Source organism: Canis lupus, chromosome 7 (genome assembly GCF_003254725.2).
Source record: "Canis lupus dingo isolate Sandy chromosome 7, ASM325472v2, whole genome shotgun sequence".
Taxonomy (NCBI): Eukaryota; Metazoa; Chordata; class Mammalia; order Carnivora; family Canidae; genus Canis; species Canis lupus.
The window spans coordinates 52,093,390-52,111,887 of NC_064249.1; the positions used below are offsets into that span (position 1 = coordinate 52,093,390).

General features: G+C 42.8%; 1 long non-coding RNA gene across 7 annotated transcripts in view; it reads left to right on the forward strand.

Moving 5' to 3' along the window:
- Window positions 1-18,498, forward strand: part of LOC112647839 (uncharacterized) — a 39,403-nt gene that overhangs the window by 5,790 nt on the left and 15,115 nt on the right. For 3 of the 7 annotated variants that reach the window (XR_007412077.1, XR_007412078.1, XR_007412076.1), the window contains one exon: window positions 1,012-1,134. This is a non-coding gene — a long non-coding RNA (uncharacterized LOC112647839). Of the gene's footprint in view, window positions 1-1,011; window positions 1,135-2,069; window positions 2,387-5,131; window positions 5,732-12,904; window positions 13,128-15,185; window positions 17,001-18,498 lie in introns of those variants that run through there. The other 4 variants (XR_003128518.3, XR_004817285.2, XR_007412079.1 and 1 more) reach the window with 4 other exon arrangements.

The window sequence follows — 18,498 nt, forward strand, 5'->3', positions numbered from 1 at the left end:
CATGTAATTACTCTAGCCTGAGAATTACTGTTGCACCTGTTCCAGCTCTTCATCTGGAAGGAAGCATGCCAGACAAAGACCTGGAGAGCAGCTAGGGCTGCATGGAGCCTCTGAACAGAGCTCAGAGAGGAGCACTGAACACAATAGAGAGCCACAGAACTTGACTTGCTCAGGGCAGAAGAGCTAGAGATTTGGGGTGGATTTAAAATTGAAATTCTAATTGAGTTTAGAGGAATGGGTTTGGAGAACACCAACTGCAATGAGCCAAACACTGGTTTAATTTTGTTCATACAAAGTTACTCCAGATATTATTCCACAAACAAGAGTCACTTGAGAATCTGTTAAAAATATAAGTTCCCAGTTCTCTTCTGTTACCTCCTGAAACATGAGCTCTAGAGAAGGAGGCTGGGAATCCATATTTTTTAATAAATTCCCCAGGTAAGCCCAATATGCAGTCAGGTTTAGGAGCCAGTCATTTTAACACCCTCAGCAAACTTAGTCCATAGTGTCACTGCTCTGGGTACAGGCATATGAGAGCCTAACGCAAAATATTCCATCTTTGGACCACTCTGCTTTGTCAGAGTGATCTATCACATAATGAATCAAAACATCTCTTTCCACAATGCCCATCGCTGGGACCTGCTTCTGTCCCTTGGGACCTCATAGAACAAGCTGAATCCTTTTTCTTAATAATTAGTGATCTCATCCATAAAAGAGCCAGAATGTCTTCTGATCCTGTGACCAGCCCCATGCATCCCTGCCAGGCCTCTGCAGCCTCTGCCAGGGCCACGGCTTTGGGAGAACTGAGAATGTCATTTTGGAATTCTTTTGAAGTGCCAGAGGAGCTGTAGCTGTTACTTTAATTCTGCATCCATGTAAAATATAACAATTCCTCAACCTGGAGGTTGAGCTACGATCTACTAATTTGGCCTGCTTCATCTCTGTTTCTTGTTTGTACTGCTGTTTTTCCTCCTTTCATTCCACAACCTTCAAGATTTTTTTTCCCCATAGCTTCCTGGTAGCATGACTATACAGATTGGCACAGCAGTAAAGGAGCCAGAAGAGACACTGTTCTTGCAGATTCCTCCTTCTGTGTTACGTGGAAGGGCCCATAGGACCCAATGCCTCTCCTCTGTGAGTAACTACCCTGGGCTTTCTCTCTCCAAGGTGAAGCAAAACCATGAAGCAGGAAACATGGGCAGTCTGTTTTCCCCCAATCCCACTTTTAGCCTTTGGTACAAACTATGTTTAACTAGCACATGAAAAAAAAAATAGTATTCCATATTGTTTGGTCAAGTATATCAAAGATGTTTGATTTGAGATAATCAGCGCAAGAGCATGAAAAAAATCAGTTGTTATGTTACACTGAAATGATCTTTCATGATGCTACGTCCCTTAGGGACATTGACAGGGTGAGCATCACTTATCCCCAAACCATCAAACCCCACACAGCCATATCCAAAGCATGCAGCCATATCCAAAGCATTGCTTTATCATGGTGTTCCAAACTCCGTGCAACTCCTCAAGTGCATGAAAGCCAAACTAAAATTACTTCAAACCATTGGCATTTATTTGTGCCACGATGCTCCTTAAGCGTTTCATTGAACATATATCTTTTGGGTCATATGTACCCATACTGCATATCCATCTTTGCTATGATGATAGCAAATAACTTAAATGGATGATTACATGGCTAAAATATTTTCAGAGAATATGGATAATTTGACACATCTCAGGATTTACACTCATACCTCTAACAGCTATACAAGCTGCTTCTACTTATAACCCAGCTTTGCCCCTCTATAACTTGATCTTTGCCCCCATGGGGAATGTGCACTAATTACCCTGAGTGCAAAGGTCTTCTGGATGCTTCTGCCCAAGGTGGCTGCCCTTCACCTGCTATAGGCCTGGAGAGTAGTTTTCTGATCTTCCCATTGTGCCTTTCTAATAATTTCTTGTGGATCTCCAAATCACCAGCCAGCTTTGCCTGTCTGGAGGGCTCTGGTCTCAGGGCACCTGCCTGTTCCCCACTCATCTCATTCTGACCTGGGCCCTAACTTATTCTGCAGGAAGCAGTCAGTGAAGGAGAGAGTACACGTGTGTGCAGTTGAGGTCCTGGATTATGCTGTAAGGAGAACACTCAGATACACTTGGGTTCACATCTTGTCTCTGAAAAATACTGGCTGTGTGGTCCATAGAACAATGGGCTCCACAGTATCAACCTCACTGGGTGGTTGTGGAAATTAAATGGGCCAATATACTTAAGATGAATGGCAATTGGGAACCTAATAAATATTAATTCCTCCCTCTCTCTCTTTTCTTTACCCTTCATGTGCACGCGACTTGAGGAATGAGAGCTTGTCTCTTCCTAATGTAACTAAATGATCAGCCCTTGCATTTGTACTATACTTTATAAAATACAAAATACATTCACAAGCTTTCACTCTCACAGTTATTCTGGAGTGGGCAGATCAGATGTCCTTATTCTCATCTTTCAGGTAAGGAAATGGAAACTAATAGGGTTAAATGATTTGCCCAAGGTCCCATACCAACTTCTGAGTATAGACAATACATTTTCTCTAAAGATTGTTAAACAATCTGACTATCTGCTGGTGGAGTCACCACTAGTCATTCCATGCTCCCATCAGGCCTTACATTCCTTAGTAAACAAACTCTTCCATTCTAGATTAGCTCCTTTGAGGGCTTGCACACAGCAATCTGACAAATGAATTTACATGAAGGTGCCAGGGGCTGATAATGGTTTAATACCTTAACATTCCACTATTGACATTTTAACAAGGAGAGGCTCTGGACAATGGCTTAATGCAGAAGAGCAAATAGATTCCATCCTGAATGCCAGTTCCGACCAATTAGTAGTGGCTGCCCAACATTGCTTTGAGAAGGACCCTGAGGCTTTGTCTGGGCTCAGAGGAAAGCCTGTCATGACCCATCATCAATGTGTGCCATAGGTGTGGAAGGGGCAGGTGAGGCAGACTTGCCACTCAGCTTCTCACCCTCCAGCTCTGATCTCAGATCTACCAGAGACCACTTGGGGAGCATCCTCATTCTCCACCATCCCCACTCTGACTAATTTCTTCAAGTTGAGCTGGAGGTGACAAAATGGCCTTGGACAGGTTCCCTGCCTGAGTCCTGTCACCTCCTGAGTCTAGTTTTCCTCATGATGCATACTAAATGAGATACTAGATGTAAAACCACTTTGAAAATTATGAAACATTATATAGCCATGAGGTACAATGGTAATGGAGCCAGGCACTACCACCAGGCAGAAGGGTGGGGAAACTTTCACTATTTTCAGATGGCTCTCTGTGGTAGGGAATAGCTTATTTTGCCTTCACTTTATACCTGAATGAGGAGGAGGGCTTGTTTTTCAGGTACTTTCCCTGTCCCCTCTCCCTTCCTCTCTACCATCCAGGAGATGAACTGAAGAAGCTGCACCAGCAGCATTTCCTCCTCCCTCCCAAGCTGGGTATTGGCATCATTATCTGAATATCAGCAATAAAAGATAAGAGTGGCAGATACCGATGTTTCATTACCTTTGGTGCCTCTGGGGATTGCTGCCCGGATATTTGGATTCACATGGCTTTCTCTCTCTGAGACTGACTTTGAAAAAAAGTGAATTTGCCTCAATAGGTTAACCAGTACAGATCTGGGGGACAGAGCCCCTCTAGCCTATGTACTGCTCTGGATCCCATCCCAGGCCCATGTCTGATGTCACCTGGTTCTGTCCACAGGAATGCCACAGTCACTCCATTGCTTGGGCCACTAAGAATAAGCTTAGCAGCCTGGCCTGTAAGGCCCTGAACAGCCCTTAGCTGTCTTTCCAAACTGTCACTCTGCTTCCAGAAAACTGGGCAATCTATTGTTCCCCACAGGGGCCAGGCACATCCTCCCCTCCACACAGGCCCCTGTGCTGTCCGGTCTCTTGCCATGCCAGTCTTGAGTTTCCACCTGCTAAGTTCCACCATTTCCTCAAAGTCTATCCCACATGGCACCTTAATGAAGTCTAGAATAGCCTCTTTCAATCACAGGTCATCTTTTCTTTCTTTGAAATAAATATTCAATAGGAAGTTACAATTATGGAGTGCTCACACAGGTCCTACACTGTGCTGATTTCATATCCATGATCTTAGTTAATCCCCATAGTAACTCTATGGTTAGGAACTACTGTTTCTCCATATTTAAGATAATGAAACAGAGGCCCAGAGAAATCAAGGAATTTGCCCACAATAAGGCAGCCAGTAAATTCCAGAGCTCTGAGTTTGGCCCAGCTCTCTGCCTTCAGTGCCCATGCCTACCACCATCACATTCCAGGGTTTATTGAGCCCATCTCTGAGCCCTAGAGCACTTCTCCTGTTGACATAGGTATGTTCCTCTTAGTGTGGAGGCTCACTGTGATCTTGTCTTCATCCCCCTCCCTTAATTATAAACTCCTGTATAATCAAGAAGAGATTATCTCTTCCCCAACTTTGTCTTCCCAGCACATAGAAAGTGCCAAGTAACCCTCCAAATCTACCACCACCTTTTTCCCTCTGATGCCGGTCTATTTCCCATGAACTCCACATCCTGAGCCTGTTTTCTCATAGCCTAGTCTGTTCACATGTTTCAACTAACAGTTCTCTCTGCAGGCTCTCCCAAGTACCATGCTCCTTCCCCACATTCTCCTTACTTGTGCTGTGCCATTTATATTCTTCATACTCAGTTGCTTCTGCCTTTCCAAATTTTCTCCAAACTCCAAAACTCTACTCCAAGCCCACCTTCTCAGAGAACTCCTTCCTAACCCTCACAGCCACAACTGGCCTCTCCATTCCCTGACCCACTAACACGTAAGTAGATGGTTCTCCAGTTCCTTCACTAGTTGATATTTAGTAACTCCCATCATGAGCTGAGGGCCATACTAGGCATTATGAGGACACAAGAAAAGTATGCCACATGTGTCGCACCCAACTTCTAAAGTTCAAACACTAGGGAGACCCATGTGAAAGTTGCCCATGTGAAAAGTTAACAAAAATGCCCAATCACTTGGTCAAATGGGCAGTTCAGATAAAAACCTGCACCAAATGTATGCTAGGTATGAGTTCAGAGGAGGGTGAGAACATTGTGCATTCTGCAGGTTCAGCTGGAGGCTATCTGCAGGAGGAGGAGCCTAGAGATTGAGTCTACTCCAGGCAAGTAGCAAGAAAAGACAGCATGCTCTAGGCAGGCAAGAATACAATTGTTTGGTGAGTATGTGAAACAGGCAATGAGGAGCCAGGCATGATGGGAGGGAAAATTAGACTGTCAACAGGACAGGGAAAATGGAAGTGCTGGAGGTACCTATGCAAGCCCTGTTCCCACATGGAAAGTCTCTTACTCAACCTCTCATCCTACAGATAAGGAATGGAGGCCAAAGATGAGCAACATGGTTGAGGTATGTTGAAGCTGAAATAGAAATCAGGTCCAGAGACTTCATGGACTGTGCAACTAAGCAGGAAAATCTTTGGAACTGAACAATACCACAGCTCCTTGGACTAGATCACTAACATGGAGTCTTACCTGAGAAATAGCACATCTTAGTATGAGCACAGGGCTTAAGGACTAGCAGTTTGCCGACAGCCTGGTAGCTCCCTTGGCCAGGTCATTTTAACTTCTTGGAGCTTGAGTTTCTTCATCTATGTGAAAAGCACAATAAAATTTAAGATTATAGCTACATTCAAGGATCCTGGTAGAATTTCATGTGATGGTGCTTTTCTAGAGCTTAGCATAGTGTGAGCACATAAGAAATTCTCAGTATAAATGACCTTTTATATGAAACATGGGGGTGATAATGCCTCTCCCAAGGAGATATACAGTCTATGCAGTTAAATAACGAAGAAACCAAAACCAAGAGTTTGGGGGACCAAGAGTCTATTCTAACTTAGATCTATAGTGGCAGCATAGAGCCTGCCTGCCAGCCACAAATTTGTAACTCCTATACTATCTAGCCCAGGGCACAATCCATCGTAGATATTTAATAAAGGTTTCTGAACTGAATGGATTTAAATTGGATCAAATTTAATTGGATCCTTTGTTTAAAATTTAAAAGTCTGCCTCTGAGAAGTGGCTGAATGGAGTACTTTTTAGTTTTGGAGATTGTTAATTCCAGCAATCAGACTCGACCAACCTGTCTTTCCTTCATATTGATAATTCCCAACAGAATGCCCCACTACGTTTTCCCTCCTCCACTGCTCAGAGAGTTGATTGAACATGAAATCCACAGTTGTGGTTGGGGTTTGCTGGGATATATCGCTGGCGATTACAAGGTTATGTTTTCTATATCACTCTTGTCACATGCCCTCAATGTACCAAATATGGTAGGTTGATACTCAGACCCATTTCCACCCTGCTTTGCCTTCATCTCTAACACAGGGGGTGAAAAACTGGAAACTGTAGGGCCCAGAACCCTTGGCCAGATACAGGCTATTAGTGAGTGGTGCTCACTGGAGACTAGAAGGCAGGAGGGAGGGGGAAGCTATTCTCCTTCTGGCTCTAGCAACAACAAGGGATTTCAGGCGATTTGAAGGCTCTGGCAGTATCATTGGTGGTTTGACCAGCAGGGTGTGAGCTCCTTGTTCCTGCTGGCAGCAGAGGGCAGTGATTCCAATGGCAGCAATATCTGCCTCTCATGGAGCTCCAGGTATATCAGAGCACCAGTGCATGCTTTTATGCCCTGGGTAAAACCATGCTACCATGTTTCTCTTCTCATCATTCGAGCATGGGTGTAACCAACTGCCTATATTAAACCCTCTTCTGCTTGACATAGAGTTTTCTGTGTTTTCCTCACTGGATACCGACTGATCAAGACCACTGAAAACTTTCTCAGCATATTATAAATTATAAAAATGAATTTTCAGTAAACAATGATTGATAATGACAAAACAGTTTAGCACCTTTAAGAACAGGGCCTTTCTAACAGTAGGCTTCACAGAGAACATCTTGAAAGGCAGAAGGGCTTCCTTCCAACTGATACATAATGGAGGAAATTTTCACCCATGGGCCCTTCCCCACATGCTTGAACAACCAGAAGAAAACCAGCCTTCTCTGAAAATGATGCAAATGGCTAGCAGTGAAATGTATGGCCAAAAGTGAAGAAGGGATGATGAACTGCTGTCACCCTGGCGGGGATGGAAAGGGGGAGAACAAGGAAGTTCCTTTGGCCACTGAGATAACTCCTGCCAGCACTCACACAGTCAGTGCAGGGACTGCCTCCTCCACCTTAGCACTAGCAGGGCTCCAAGGCAAGTAGTAGCCTCTGGGAGGGGAGGTGGGACTCTGTTCCTGAGCCAGGCTAACCTTGAGGCTGACACTCAAGCAGAACATCAGTGCTCACCTCGAGGCAGTGTCCAGACCAATTCCTGTGCAATACTTGTAAAGAACATTTCTCTACTCAGTCAGAGAGCTGCCATGCCAGGCCTCTGCCTCCTTAGCAAAGCAGGATGACACTATGCTCTGGAGGTACCTCTAAGGTAAAACTGCAGATCATAGCAAGATTCACAGCTTTGAAACAATGTGTGCCTTGAAGTTATTGCTATTTGCTTTGTTTTGTGGTTAGAGGGAAAAAATAACAACAACAAAAAAATCCAAACCTTTAAGAAATCTAATTATATGTTTGAGTTATAGACTGGTTTTTAACAACAACAAAAAAAAATTAACAAAAAAGGGGGCTCATTAAGAGTCTTTTGTCTCCAAAACAAGTGTGTTTTCCTAAGCCATAGAGCAAGCAAATTCTAATTGCTGGCTTCATTATACAGAAAAGTCTAAGTGTAACAATCAGAAGCCTTATTACACATACATAATTGAGTTTCATTGCAACTTATGAAAACATAAACTCTCTTAAACACACTTGCAGAAAATGTCGCATCATCAAATCAACACTTTTATTATACAAAAGTAATTGTGTTTAAAGACACCAAACATATGTTACTTATACAAAAAAATGAGTTGTACTATGATTCAGAAGTCTAAATCTTGAATCTGAGAGCAATGTTTTGTTTGCAAATGCACGGCAAAAAAAGGAGGGTGCAAATTACAAACTTTACTAATGAGATGTACGAGAACTTGTTCTGGAAATATTCAGGAAATTCTGAACTCTCAAATGCCCTATTCTGACCAATCTTCCATGAGCATACTTCCTTCTGTACCTGGCTCCTACTAAATCTGTTCCTCATGCTGCATCTTCACATTTTTCCTTCTGGGTTGAGTTCCTTCTACGGGTCTACCTCTGGATCATCTGTATTCTCCTGCCCTACCACAGATAGTCCCTTTGCCTTGGAGCTCCACCATTCTCACCTGTCACAGCCATCCCTCGCTAATTTTTGCCCTCGCTACTTCCTACACTCCTGTGTCTGGGCTGATGGAGCTTCTGGAGAATGCCATCCTGCTTGCCCACCAGGAACTGGTGGGCTCCAAGTCCGGCTGCTCTGCGCAGTCTGTTCTGCAGCCCTTTTGCTTCTGCAAATCCTTTCTTCTCCTTGGTGCTGACTACATAATTGTAGTCCCATAAATGGGGGCCTGGTGCAAAATGAAGATGCAGGTATCCTTGTTCAAACAACAAAGAAAAAGCCTTCTTCTTGCTTCCATATCTCTTTATTTGCTATTTAATGTTGTGCTCCCTCCAGTGCAAGGACACTAGCTGGCAGGCCAGTGCTGACTCTTGCAGATGCTTGGGCCTTGTTCACATCTCAATGCAGGCGTGTATCTGACTTCAACTCCTGCCTCAGGCTGAGGCACGTGAGAACAGGGGAGCAGAAAGCAGAGGACCTGTCCGGGGAGGTAGAACCACACGTGAGCTAGGCTCCAAGTCCCTAGTACATTCCCTATTTTCTCACTGAACTCAGTTAAAGGACACAATTCAAAGATAAAAGTATTAAAATTTCGAGATGGAAAGCACAGAACATTAAAACCCAACTGTGAGGTCCTGTGTGACTGCACTGGGCACCAACTTCTTGAGCTAACCCTTCCCAGCTCTTCCCCATCATTCTCATAGCTGAGGGTTCCTATCCCACACCTCCCTTCCTGGCCCCCCTGCCCTTCCTGACCAGCCAGCTGTAGAAGAGCTGACCCACACTTCACAGGTAAAGTCAGCAACCATCCCAGGTCCTTCTGCTCTTGTCCAACCTGCCTCTGTCCTTGTCTCAAGCCAAATACCTCCATTCCTTCTCTGGCAGAACAAAACATTTAGGGCTCATCTGAAGACAGACCCTGCCGTGCAGGGGCTGGGGCATATCTCTTCCTACTGCCTCCTTCCTCGGTGTCCTACTCCTTCCCCAATATGCTGCTAAGAGCTTCACCAAGTCTCTTACCTGGGCCCCCCAACACAGCAGTAGAGGGTGTGATCATTTTATCTTCATTTTTATTTGAGGCTTAGGAGTTTAGAGTAACTTGCTCAAGATTATGCAGCTACAAGGAAGCAAAACCAGAATTTCAGCCCAGATTCCAAACCCTAATAGCACTTAGCCACCATGCCTTATTTCTGGCATTCTCCAAATATTCTTTCTACTGGCTTCTTCCACCCAAAGACATATATATATATAGTTTCATGATCCAGCTTAGTTCAAATGTCCATTCTGTCTTCCCTTTATGACTATACTTCTCCATATCTTAGCATATGCTCCCTGCTGGTGCTTTCTCCCTCCACACAGTCCTCTCCTGAAGAAGTCTGTACCTGGTTTGGGCAGTTAGGGATTTTCTGAAGTTGTTTGTCAGAGCTTTTCCTCCTTGGCCTCTCTCCAGCCTAAAACACTGGTGTCTACCTGTTTCTCAGCATTCTCCCATTCCTGCCTTGCCTAGGTCTCATTCTGCCCCATAGCTCAGGCCACACCCAGAGTGGTGGTGTCTCCAGGCTACACCCTGTCTGCTCTTGGTCTGTCATCTTCCAGGGTGACTTCCAACTATGTAGAGGCATTTCCTAGATGTCACACACATGCATAATCCCACACTTGTGAGAAAGTAGGAACAATCACTGTCTACTCTAAGTGAGAAATAAATCAGACACTTTATACTTGTCTCCTGGAATCCTCACCAGCTCTTGAAAGTGATGAGAAATCTGGAGTTATGAACTCTGGGCCCTCTTTAGAGTTGTCCTGCTGAGTGGTCAAAGCCAAGATTCCAGTCAGCCTGCCAGACTCCCAGCTCATCTTCCACACTGCCCAAGTGCCATCGTCCCTGGGATGTGTCAGTCAAATTTCACATACTGATTTCTGACTTTCTCACATTATATCCTAGATACCTGAAAGTTAAAATATCAAGATCTCACTTAAGTGGACATTTTCCCCTTGGATTTTCTATCTTGGTTAATGGGATAGATATTTGATCTTGTTATTCCATTTCCTATTTCAAAATCCCTTAGAGGCCCTCTAATTCCCTCAGAATAAAGTTGGAAATTTTTCTTCAGGGCCTACAAAGCCCTCCACAACCTGGCCCTCAACTACCTGTATGCTCTTCTTTATCCATGTCTGTTGAAAGCATTCAGATGCACCCATCTGCTTGCAGCATCCCAGTGCAATCTGTCATTTGTCCAGGCTTTCACTTGACAGATAATTATTTATCTGTATGCCAGGCCATTGTGTGCCAGGCTCAGTTCTGGGTACCTTGGGCTATGCCAGTGAACAAAACAGCAGAGATCTCTCTATATTTGAGCTTATAATCTAGTGCAGGACAGCAAACAACAAATGATAAATCATAGTAAACTCTACAGTACATAAAGAAGAGGGTAAGTAATATAGGAAAAAAATAGAAAATGACATAGGATAAAAGGAAAACAAGAGCTTTTATGGTTTATAATTAAACAGTATGCTCAGGGTGAGCCCCAAGAGAAGGCAACATCTAAGTACAGAATGACAGACTTGAGGGAGACAGCCATGCTGACATCTGAAAGAAGAGTGTCCTGGGTAAAAGAAACAGATAGTGCAAAAGTCCTCAGGGAGAGAGAGCCCCAAAGATCCTCTAGGAGGGTTGGAGCAGAGTCAGCAAAAGGGGAAAATAATAGTATTATTAGAGATTAGAAGACTTAAGGAGACCAACTCATGTAAGGCCTTGAACACTGGGAGGGCTTTGAGTTTACTCTGAGTGAAATAGGGAAACCATAGAAGACTTACTGATGTAACTGATATCGTAAAAATACCACTCTGGGCACAAGGATGAAGGCAAGGACAAAATCAGGGAGCCAGAAGACTCTTCCAAGGAACCAAGCAAGAGATGACAGTGGATCAAACAAGGGTGTAACAGTGAAGGTGGTAAGAGACAGTCTCAACATCAGCACATAATGTCTCCTTAGTCGAGAATATTTTTCTCCCCCAATACATCCAGGTGGTAGACTCACCTGACCTTCAAAATTATCATTATCTCTTGGAATCCTTCTCAAATCTGTTATCCTTGGTTAAATTCAGAATTTCTTCTCTTTGCTGTCTCTCTGAACTCCAATAATACTACAGGCATTTCATTATTATAGCACATATCTGTCTCTGTCAAAATTATTGATGCTATTGTCTGTCTCCTCACCAGACTGTGGGTGCCTTGAGGCCATGCTGTCTTATACTTCTTTGTATGTTCAGGATGCAGTTTTTATAAATGCTCAATAAAAGCTGGTGATTGAATAAATGACATAAATGTAAAAAGTAAGCTATAGTCTCTCTTGACCCAGTCACCAAATCCAAGTCTTTGGAAATTCAGGCACTGGTCAGAAGTAAACAAATGCTCGGCAGTTATAATCCACATAAGAGCCCTGCCATGTGGGGCTGCTAAGACCAAGATAGCAACCCACCACCCTTTCCACAACTATTGAGTTAAGGAAAATCAGAAGGGTTGGCAATTGATGTGCCAATTAACTGGATAGGAAGAGGAATGTGTTCGGATCACCTCCTATTCACCTTATTGGTTACAGGAAGGATCTCTCACCCTAAGTAGTATGAGATGGCCAAATACATGACACCTTAAACTGGACAGAAGAGATTAACTATAGTTCATTAATCATGTACACTGCAGGTGGAGAGGGATAGCATAGCACATGCCACACAGGGCTTGCCCTCAGGGCACAAATGGGGGTTATAGGAGGCAAGCTCTGTAGTGATGAGGGTAAAGTGACTCCCAGTTTCTAAGAGTGGATGTAATTGGCTTCTTTGAATAATTTCATGGGCTAGCCATCAGGCGAAAAATCTGGTGGAGTATACTAGTCCTTCTGATAAGTGAACTAGCCAGCTGGAAAGTCTTTTTCATTGAATTGGGGACACAGCTGGGGAGGAACAAGGGAACTCATGGATAGGCCTTTGGGGCCCTGTGAGGCTTAAGGATGTCAAGGCAGCATTTAATATTGCATGCTAATTTCACAACATGGAAGTAAAGGAAATGCTCAGTCTAGGACTGAAAAGTGAAGGATACAGGAGGAGACAAAATGAGGGATGGTTGGCAACTTGAGAACAGTATTGGAATAAGGGATCATCACTGATTTGTTGGATCCAGAATATGACTAATAGCAAAAGATAATCTATTAGCAACACAGATCATGACCTGGGCCAGAATTCTAGGTCTAGATGAATGAGTTCATTCTAAAACAAACTAGAGAGACAATTCAGGCTTTGCATAGACTCCCAGCCTTAGTCTGAAACTTCATGCAAAACTGAGCTGAGCTAAATGGTGGTGGGGTAAATGTATGGACCCAACTGAGTGGCTGACACAGGGTCTTCTGGAGAAAACCTATTATGCATTTTTAAAACCGCATTCAGAGCAACATTCTTAGAATCCTTAGAACTCCCACCCTGATACACTCATATCAATGCTTCCCCATTTCCTGAACAATAAACTCCAAATTGGTAAATGCCCTATAAAAGCCAACTCTACTGACTCATCCTTACGCTTTATTTCTCTCTTACAGAATAATCCTTTGTCAAGTCTCTCCATCTCTATGAAAGCTTCCCAAAGAAATAAGGCTAACATTAATGACTCTTGCGGTAATTAATCTCCAGTTATAAGAAATACTTACAGGGTACCTACTAAATGCCAATACTATGCTAAGAGTTGAGGATACAAAGCAATACAAAACAAACTCTTGCCTTCAAGGGGTATACAACTAGTTGAGGAGAAAGGCACATTCTTAGGTAAGAACAATACAAGGTAATATATGCTAGGTTGAAACAACTAACACAGGATGAATGGTGGGAAGTGGAAAGAAGAGGAGGTCACTGAACTAATCTGGGGAGAGGGGCAGAGATCTATGTTTTGCCTGTCTTGTCTCATTATATATGGTATAAAAGCAGGGGTAACATCTATTTTTTTACAGCCAGAACCTAACATTGTGTCTTGGATTGCTGATTGATTGCACATTTGACTGATGTATTGATGTTTGCTTGCTCCTTTGGAATCTCTCAGATATGCCTATTTCTGTTCTCTAATCATATCAGTAACTTTCAAATTAACTCATCTTAAAGGGTCTCAGCACCCTTGGGAAATTTAGTATTACTAACTTAATATCCTACCTTCTCATGTTGGGAGGTAGGTATTATTACTGCCATAATTAAAACTGTATTAATTAGATCTTTTCAGTCACCTGGATTTCAGCAGACTCCAACTCTGGGGGTTGGATAGTTATCTGTGCTGTGAGATATGAAAGGTATGAGAAAGGTGTCTCTGACCCCAACATATCACACTCAGCTGGAATTCAATATGGCTAACACTGGAAATCAATCCCATTAGATAACAAAACTCTTTCCCATGCAGGAATTGTTTTTGGAATGTGAATGCTTCTGGTACGGTCAATAAGTATTTGCGGGCTTGGGGTTTTGTTTATCTTTTTAAAGGCTTCTCCTGTGTACCAGATGTTGTGTTGGGCATCATGGGGATAAAACATTGATCAAACACAGCCTCTTCCTTTAAGTATATCACTATCTGGTTTGTTGGAGGAGGTCTGCAGTTATCCAGCCCTGCAATGGATACTTACAAGGCAGCTGTACATCGTTAAGTGACAATTATGAAGTAACTGTGGAAAGAGGACTTGGTTAGGAAGATCTGGGATCTAGTCTATTTTGTCATTTAAGGCACCGTGTGACCTTGGATATCACATGCTTCCAATAATTTGCCCTGAATCAGACATCTTGTGTTCCCATCGAGTGATCTCTAGCTGGAGAAGTTCAGAATACTTTAATGGTGTCAGAAGAGACAGAGCCCAGAGCCCAGTACAGTGCCTGATCCACAGTCAGCACCAAATCTTAGTTAACAACTGTGTCCTAACCCAGTCCCAGAAGGATTTGAGATGACTATCTTCCAAAACAGAGTAGGCAAAGGAACAAAGGTGAGCTGGAGTGGCTAGGAAAACTTCAAAGAGAAGGAAGACTCTAAGATGGACTTTAAGGAGAAGGTAGCATTTAGAAGGAGTGGAATGGGCAGGACACAGCAGATGGGTTAAGAGCCATGAGGAAAAACCAGCATGTTAAACTCATGTGAGTGATCTTTATCAGACATAATTCCTTATGTGACAGTTTTAGATACCTTTTGGGGACACCAGGATATGATAATTTCCTTGTTTGCCTGTTCTAGGCAGAGAGGTGGAAAGTTTGCTCTGGAAGTACAGCAAGGCATGGAATCTGGTGACCTTGAACCCATGTCCCAGTGTAGCTTTGTAGCTCATTGGTTCCTTCTATGTGTGACAGGTCCACTCAAGTCTGTGAGATCTCTTGGGACTCCATGAAAATATCAACTATAGCCCTTGCCATTGCACTCAGATCTTTGGTGTTTTCTTTTTTATTGTCTGTTATTTTCAAGCAGGAATATATGCTGGAGGAGAGAGATAATGTTTCAGAAGCATCTCCTCTATTGACATCTTACTTATGATACCTCATATTATTCTTGTTGAAATTCTGAGGGGGAAGCATTAGGCTGCCTATTTTACAGATGAGAAAAATTAAGCTCCATGAGGTTAAATAACTCTCTCAAGGCCCCAGCTAGGAAGTGGCCAAACCAGGATTTCGAGCCCTATAGGTAGAGGCAGGAGCAAGGTAAGGTAAATTTAGTACCCAAGATATAAAATTTCAGGAAACTCTCACTCTCAGGTTCTGACCCCTGTACCTGTAAGACCCTGAGAGTGAGTGCCTTCCTTCACTCTAATCCTGGCCCTCCCTGCAAAGCTGTCTGAGTTAAAACCCATGCTCTTTCTCTTACAGGACAGATACATTCTCTACCACCAGCTTTTCAACAATAATATCAGCCCCTTAGGGGCCCATAGAGAGTAATTATTCCCAGGCAAACCTTGGCCTAGGGATCTTAGCTCCTAACCACATGCTAACTAACCATAATCCCAGATGATGCTGAGACAAGACGGAGCAGGAAAATGAAGATGGATAAATCAATGTCAGCCAGAACTGTTCCTAGAGGTGCCACGTAACACTCACATATCAAGAGACACTTGGATATGATGTAGCCCCTGCCGGACCTAAAAGGAATGCTCTCAATATATCAAATTTCAGAGATTTAGACACTTGCAAGAGAAGTTGTGCATGCCTGTGACCCATGGAAATCCCAGTTCCTTTATCTTGTCCAGATGCTACACATAGCATTCCCTTGGGAAAACCACCCTACTGGGGCAGGAAATTTAAAAGTCTAAGGGCAGAATGGTCACTGGGCCCTAGCCCAGACCCAGCCCAGAAACAGACAAAGCTGTTGCACACAGAGGGCCTCACTCCCTTCCCATTCTTCATGCATTTGGGACAAAGAGAGACTCATGTGCCAAATGGCAAGCTGCAGATATTAGGTTGGACAGCAGGGCCATAAAGCTCCCACAGAAGGGGAACATTAAAGAGGCAGTGTAAATCCCTTGATGGCAGCACTAAGTCTCTGTCAACACTGGCATCAGTTTGTGCAAAACACACGGAGAATCAAGATGCTCATTGTGGTTATGTTCAGAGCTTCTGTAGAAAAAGAAAGTAAAAGTAAAGTCTAAGAAATGCCTTTACTCTGATTACTATACATGCTCACCTGGTCTCAACCCATTTCCCTTCCATACAATTCTGTCCTCCAATCCTTTTCATTCCAAATCACCCACTCATGGTACCTTCTCCCACTCTATTCCATTCCCATCCATCTCTCCTCTGTCTATCCTATATCCTATCCTGATTACAACTGTTTTGTTCAATTTCATCCCATATTTCACAATTCAACTCAGCCTGAAACTATATATCCTAACCAAGCTAGCCCATCTAATATACAACAATATTTTTAGTAATCTTCCTGAGCTAGTGTGCTCATTATGGAAAAAGATACAAATAGGGAGAAATTGGGACTCCACTTACATGGACTCCAAATCTGCCTACCATGTTCAAAGACCCTAAATTATTGAGTAAGGTCAATATGTGAAGGAATTCCAGTGGTTCAATTCTCAGCCTTCTTAATTGGACATTTTTATCAGCATATAAGCCGGAGACATGGAAAGGGGAAAGAGAATGGAGCTAATGTTTGCTAACTACAACCCAACTGCTATGAACTAGAACTAGTGCAGAATTTGATCTTATCCAAACTATAACCTTAAAAGATGTTATTATCCCCACTTTATAAATAACTGAGATTCAAAGTTAAAAAAAAAAATCTTTCTCAAGTTACACAGCTAGAAAGTGCTTTTAGATCCAATCAGACTGGCCACACAGGACTCATGATCTTTCCAGAGCTTCTCTCTTGTGTAGTTGATGACATGGCACTAGTGGCACTAGTAGTGATAGAACTAGCAATGGCCTAATCCAAAATTGTCTCCCCTTGGGTGTGAATGACATAAGCATGGAACAAATACAGAGGCTGAGATATACAGTTTATGAAATAGCAACACACATATCTAGCTTATATGAAAAGCAACATTGCCCATCCTAATCATCCTAGGTTTCTCTTCCTTCATGTATCATTTCCCTCCTCTAACTTGTATGTAAGCTTCAAGAAGGAAAGCACTTTGCTTTGTTCACTGGTACATACCCAGCTCCTAAAGAGTGCCTGGCATCCAGTTGTGTTCACATATTACTATTTGTCGAATGAATGAATAAATGAATGGTATAAACACATTTCTAAAGAAAGTTCTTTATATTTGAACATAAGCAAAAAGTGAGATCTAATAGAGAAATTGTTTTACACAAATGTAAGTTGGGAAATATATGACTTCATTCAATTTAAACTGTTAAAGCATAAATATGCTAAAATAGCAGAGACAAACACAACCCAACTAAACTGCTGAGTGGAAATCACTAGCATTCTCCAGGACAAGGAAAGACTGGAGGGTGTTCAGGGAGAGTGCTCAGGCTGCCAAGAAGACTCTGGAGGTCAGAACTTGTACCAAAATATCTGCAGACCTGCCATGTGGGAAGGGTCATAGGCACATTGGGTAGAATTCCAAAAGCAGAACAAGGACCTCTGGGTAGAAATTACATAGAGTCATTTTATATTTCAATACAGGGATGCCAAATTCACCATTTTGAAATGTTCAAAAATGGAATTGGTTAATTCTCCCTGGAAACCTTTTTGCATCCTGGGAAATGCTGAAACAGAGGCTGGATATTGGTTGTCCTGGTTATAGTTCAGTCATTAGATGAAGATTGGATTAAATGAACTCCCAACTCTGAAATTTGGTGATTCTGTGTTTCTCCTGGCCTTGCTTATCTGGACATCCCTAGAAGCATCTAGTAGAATACCCTAATGAAGCTTATCCCTGACATCAAAGTCCACTATCTTGGCCACTTCATTCTCTCTCCTGCTGTCGACAATCATAATCCCCTATTAAACCTTCCCACAACTCTCCTGCAGACTCCTGCTCTAGATGCCACCTCCTCCTCCTCCATTCCCTTTGCCTCCTCCCTTCCACATCCCCATCACCTATGCATGTCCTGAGTCTGGTCCCCCCAGAGCTCGCTCTATGCTGCATGCCCACTAATTATTTATAAAGGAAATCAATCCCTGTTTATGTGTCAGTGAATATGAGACAGGATGTTTCACCCCAATGACAATGCACACATCTCTTGAAGGACATTTATTACAAAGTAAATCCCAAAGAATCTCAGGTATCATAAAAACCCATAAGAAAACATAATAAAGAGTAACAGAAACTATAGTAAGAGTTGGGGATTGCAGTCCAGTTAGAAGGAGTCACTAGAGAGTCCTGTTTTGAAGTTCCAATTACTCTGCAAGAATACTGTGTTCACTTATAATTTCTATTGATTTGCAGTAACTTTTGGTATAGCTTATGGAGATAATGGAAGGCTCTAGGTCTCTAAGCCCAATCTTGGTGCTGCCACTGATTTGGGAGTGAGGAAAACAGATATCCTTCAATTCTTATCACGTTAAATAGTACAATAAGGGTATCTGAGGTGAGAGATAAGCCCTAAAGAAGAGGCTAATCACTGTGAAGATGTGGGCATAAAAGTATAATCAATTGTGTAATAGAAATAGTTGCCAGAACAACTCCCCTTCCCTAGTATATGCTTCTTCCAAAAGCATACTGTATAG